General features: G+C 62.0%; 1 long non-coding RNA gene across 1 annotated transcript; it reads right to left on the bottom strand.

Moving 5' to 3' along the window:
- Positions 1-463: 463 nt before the first annotated feature.
- Positions 464-948, bottom strand: LOC116482114 (uncharacterized). The gene has a single exon (XR_009209703.1). It is a non-coding gene; the product is annotated as an uncharacterized LOC116482114 (long non-coding RNA).
- Between the last annotated feature and the right edge of the window lie 4,509 nt (positions 949-5,457).

Raw genomic sequence — 5,457 nt, forward strand, 5'->3', positions numbered from 1 at the left:
ATGAGCAGGGAGGGGCGCTGGCGGGAGCCCCCACACAGGCGGCCTCCCCACCCGGGACCCCACCCAGGCGGTCTCCCCACCCAGGCCTCCTGATCTCATGGGGCTGGGCTTGGCCACAGGAGGGCCTTGCAAAGGGCACTTGGCATGGAACCTGAACCTGGCCTGACTTTGCCTCCATGGTTTTCGGCACCCGGGGAGGGGCTGGCTGAATTCCTCCACAGGATCCAAGGGGCTGTGCAGACACCGGCCGTGACTGCTGGGTCCTCCGTGGAGAAAACAGATACCAAGTTGGAGCGAGTCCCCAGAGTTCACATGTCACTCTGCACCCGGAAGGAACTTTCTGGAAATGCAATACATCCCTGCAAAGTGGGACTCAGGGCTCTTTCCTGTCCCTGTGCAGAAGGCAAGGTCTCAAAGGGAGAAGATCGGGAGGCTGGGAGCCCGCCTGGGCCTGGGTCCCCTCTCAGGGCTGAGGAGCCCTGAGCCCAGCGCCCATGGTCGCTGTAGCCAAGCTCACAGGCCCCACCTCCTGCCTGGCCATGCTTTTGCCCACGTGGGCTGCAGCCAGAGCCTGGTCGCCACCCTCCCCAGCGTGGCCCCGAGGCCAGTCCTGTGCTGGCCTGTATTGACACTCTGGCTCATCACATCGATTCTTGTCAAAGCCATTGTGGAAAGAACAGCTTTCAAAATAGGGCCCAAGAAGACGCGGGCTTCCGCTGTGAGAGCCCGGGCACTGGCGGGCTGCCCAGGGCGCCTCCTCTCTCTCCAGCCGGGCGTGGAGCTCCACGAGCAGCTCCTGGCTGTTGCAGGGCTGTGAGATGTTTTCGTTTGTTCAGCCGGAAGGTCTAGAGAAAGGGGCTGAAGGGGACGCCTGAGCGCCCAGCCTTGGGGAGGAGGCCAGGACCGAGGCCTGGATTCATTCCTAATGTGTTCTGAGGACAAGCACATGGAATGGGCTGTGTTCTGGCTGCAGACGGGCCTGGGAGCGCCCTCGCTGGCCTGGGAACAGCAGGCTGCGGGGCAGAGGGCAATGGACCTTCTGCCTCGGTGGGAGTGGCTGGTGTGCGGCTCCGCGCCCCGGGGACCCCATCCCAGGCCCTCAGCCAGCCCCTCTGCAGTGGCAGTTTTCTCTTCCTGTCAAGACGTTGAACGGAGTCTGTACCCATCCCTGCACGCGGTGGAGACAAAACCCACAACCAGATACACAGGAAGGGCCGGGGTCCTGCCACCTGCACATTAGACCCTGAGGGTGACGTTTGCTCTTTGATCCTCTGGTCCTGGGCGCCCCGGGAGCCTCCACCTGGCATGGAAGTGTCGATTCTTCCCTGTGTGCCTAAGACAGTGATTTTCAGACCAGCAGAGGAGGAAAAGTCCGGCGGCTGTGCTGTGGGGTCCACCCACCCTCCAGACTGTCATGGGCTGCGTGTCTCCCCCGGCGGCTGTGCTGTGGGGTCCACCCACCCTCCAGACAGTCATGGGCTGCGTGTCTCCCCCGGCGGCTGTCCTGTGGGGGTCCACCCACCCTCGAGAGTGTCATGGGCTGCGTGTCTCCCCCCGGCGGCTGTCCTATCCTATCGGGCTCCACCCACCCTCAATACTGTCATGAGCCACGTGTCTCCCCGCTGGGCGGCTGTCCTATCCTATGAGGGTCCACCCACCCTTGATACTGTTAGGGGCCGCGTGTCTCCCCCAGATCTGTATGCTGCAGCCCTAAGCCCCAATGCCTCCGCAAGGGACCTTACTTGGAGATGGGGTCCTCACAGAGGTGGTTAAGGTAACATGAGGCTGGTGGGGTGGCCCTGGCCCAATCTGCCTGGTGTCCTTATACGGAGAGGAGATGAGGACACAGACCCACACAGAGGGATGGCCTTGTGAGGACAGCAGCAGGAGACGGAGCCAAGGAGAGAGGCCTCAGGAGCCAGCAGTGCCGCACCCTGACCCTGGATTCCACCTCCTGAATGGTGAGAGAGCCACTCTCTGTTGAAGCCCCCAGGCTGTGGGACTTGTTACAGTGACCCGGGAACTCACACGATAGTCACAGCACATTACAGCTGACAAAGTGAGCTCCTTCCCTGGACGCGCTCCTCCCAGCGTTCCGGTGAGGTGGGGGCTGGCACGTCACCCCCGCTCTGGATGAAGAGGCCGCATCAGGCGGGACGGGCTTGGCTACGCTGCGGTCACAAACAGCGTCCCCCAGCTCACCATGGTCTACGGCACAAGTTCATTGCCTGCACTTCTGGGTGGGCACCCACTCGCCCCTGTTCCAGCCACCGTGCTTGGCGTGGCTCCCTCCTCACCAGGACCTGTAACTATGACGCATCGGAGGAGGAGGTGCTGGGTGGAGACAACGCGGAGACTGAGGGTGAGACTGGAGGAGGGAAGGTCCTTTCTTATTGAGAGCCCTACGGGGTCAGGCCAAGGCGCGCAGGTGGCTGTGCGGGAAGGAGCTGCACTCTGCTAGGTGTGGGGGCGTCCCACCTGCACTCCCAGGTGAGCCATGACCGTGCCACCCAGGCCCCTCAACCCTGTGCCTGCCACGCGGCCCTCTCAAGGGACCTCTGGATGTGTCTGGGGAGCCCTGCTCAGCCTGGCCCCAGTGGAGTCTGCAGCAAATAAGCACACAGCAGCAGCAGTCATTGCACCTGTGGCCCTGAGAGGCTGTGAGCACACAACGTCCTGGCTGGAAAGAGGGGAGGCCTGGGGTCCGGGCAGCTTGCGGGGCCAGCTGTGCACCCAGTGACATCCTCATCACCGCCCACGCCGAGCACAGCAGAGCCAAGGGCAGAAGGAGCACACGGTCAAAGGAAACCTTTCCTTCCAGCTCTCTGTGCCTGCACCCAGCACTTTGTGTCTAGGGATGAATTTAATCTGCATGGTGACCTCTGAGGTGGGCACTACCACTGTCCCAGCTCTATAGACACGAGTGTGGCGGGCAACGTAGTTAGGAAGCAGCAAGCCTTTGAGCGGAGGGGGTTCTGGCTGTGGCCTCCCCTCTTTGTTGAATGGTGTCCCCACAGAAAGATCTGTCTGTGTCCCAGAACCTGTAAAGATGACCTTATTTGAAAAAAGGGTCTTTGCAGATATAATCAGGTCAAGACCTGGCAGCGTGATCGTCCTGGGCTGTCAGGCTGGACCACACCACCTGATGTGAAGGACAAGCACCTTCATTAAGAGAAGAGAAGACCCAGGGAGAGCCACATGGAGAGGGGTGGAGGCCACGGGAGGGCCAGGCAGGGACTGGAGGGAGGCAGCCACAAGCCAAGGAACGCCTGGGCCACCAGAAGCTGCCAGAGACAAGGAGGATCCCCTCTAGCACCTCCGGAGGGAGTGCAGCCCCGCCCATAGCTTAATTTGGGGCTTCTGGTCCCCAGAGCCGTAAGGGAATCAGTGTCTGTTGCTGAGGCCACCTGGCTTGTTGCAGGAGCCCCAGGACATGCACCCACTTGGCCACGTTGCCCAGGCGGGTTGTGGTCGAGTGCCCGGGGTTCCGGCCCCAGCGCCTGCACTTCTGACCACACAGGAGGTTGACGCCTGCGGGGAAGTCTGCTCACGGCACCCTCGCTCTTTCCGGATTCCAGTGCTTCCTGCGGTGCTCTGTGCACAGGAGTGCTGCCGGCTCCCATCCCCAGCCTCTCAGGGCTGGGAGGTGACATCCAGCAGCAAGCAGGGGCCCCGCTGTCTGCGACAGCATGGTTGAGAGTTGGTGCCGGCCAGGTGTGTTGGCTCATGCCTGTAATCCCAGTGCTTTGGGAGGCTAAGGTGGGAGGATGGCTTGAACCCAGGAGTTCAAGGCTACAATGAGCTGTGCTTGCACCATTGCACTCCAGCCTGGGCGAATGTGAGACCATTTCTATAAAATACAACAGAGAGATAGCAAGTCGGTGCCACACGATTGGCCCTTGCTGTGTTTTGCCTGCCCATCAGAGCTACCCCAGGGAACTGAGTGAGCAAATATGTGCCTGTCTGCTCACCTGCTTAAGATGCAAAGTGTCGAAAGCAGGGCCCCACCCAGCATCTTCCCCTCCCGCGGGCGCCTGGCATGCTGGGCTCCTGCCACCCCAAACCGACGTGACTTGGTGAACATAAGTGAGCACTGGCTGACCGGATCATGTTGAAAGGAATCCTTTAGGGGAACCACTCTGCAAAGAAAGTAACCCTCAGTAACTCACTTTTAATTAAATGTGGACTTCACCTTATCAGGCTTCCGTAAGGTGGATTTGCAGAAAGCCGGGGCGGTGGCGCGGGGGGAGGCGTGGGTGCTGGTGGGATTCTCCGCAGGTGCTGCTGGGCCTGGCAGTGGCTCCGGTGGGGAGCGCTGGGTCTCCAGGCCCTGACCCGGCTCCCGCTAGGCCGGCTGTGGCAGGGAAGAGCCATTTTTCATGGCAGAGGGGTGGCTTCACACCGGCCCAAGTGCCAGTATGTTCCACGGTTCTTTTTGCTGATGGAATCAGCCATCAGCTCAGCCCAGGTGACTTCCAACCTAATCTAAACAAGGTGGGGTCGGTGGACTCAGCTCTCACAAAGAAAGACATGGTGACGTCGGGCGTGGCCAGGTGAGGCAGGGGTGGGGAGAGGCTGACAGCCTCTGCCTCTCCCTCCACCGGCACCGCCCGCCCCAAGCTCACGTGGCCCTTCCGGGCGTCATTTCTTCACTGGGTTGTGCCAAGCAGCAGGGGCGCGGCTGTCCCAGTCCTCACACCCTGCCCTCCTCGGGCAGCCTGGGCGTCTGCTCCTGTGCTCAGAGCACCCTCTGCCAGGCAGCCCCCATCCACACCCAAAAGCAGGCCCAGGCGCACGGCTTGGGTGACGGAGTGTGTTTGGGGTGATGCCTGCAAGCCCAGTGGGAAATTGGGGTGGAGGGAGCAGGCGGGGCCGAGCGGCCATGGGAACCAGCAGTGCCCTGCCTCCAAGGGGAGTCCCGGGTCCTCTCCCCACTGGCTGCCCCTGTCGTGGGCATGAGCTCTAAGGTTTCCAGCGGGCTGAGCATAGTGGCCGAGGGCGCCCTCAGGCAGGGGCAGGGGGGCTTAGGCCAAAGAGAAACCTCTTCCCCCATAGGGGACACAGCAGACAGCCACCAGGAGCTGGAGTGGAGGGGCCAGGCTGTGCTCAGCCTCATGACACACTGGCATTCGCTCAAGCTCATGGCTGGCGTTTAGGAGGGCGCCGTGAGCACCCACTGAGCTGGGATGAGGTCAGAGGCTGCCCCTGCCCAGTGAGATGAATGCCCCGGGGCCATGTGGGCTCTTGGCCGGGTGGTGCCAGGATGTGCCTGGATTTCAGAGTAGGTGGTCGGGGCGGCCATCTGCTGGGAGTCTGGACAGGGACCGTGGAGCCGGGGCGACTGGGCTTCAGCTTCAGTGGCTGCACAACTTCCAAAAGCAGGGGGCCCTTGAGGACCGAGCCCTGCTCTCCAGGCAGTGGGCACTTGGCCCCAGTGCCCCCCCTTTCTCGGTGCGA

Source organism: Hylobates moloch, unplaced genomic scaffold (assembly GCF_009828535.3).
Source record: "Hylobates moloch isolate HMO894 unplaced genomic scaffold, HMol_V3 SCAFFOLD_14, whole genome shotgun sequence".
NCBI classification, from domain to species: Eukaryota; Metazoa; Chordata; class Mammalia; order Primates; family Hylobatidae; genus Hylobates; species Hylobates moloch.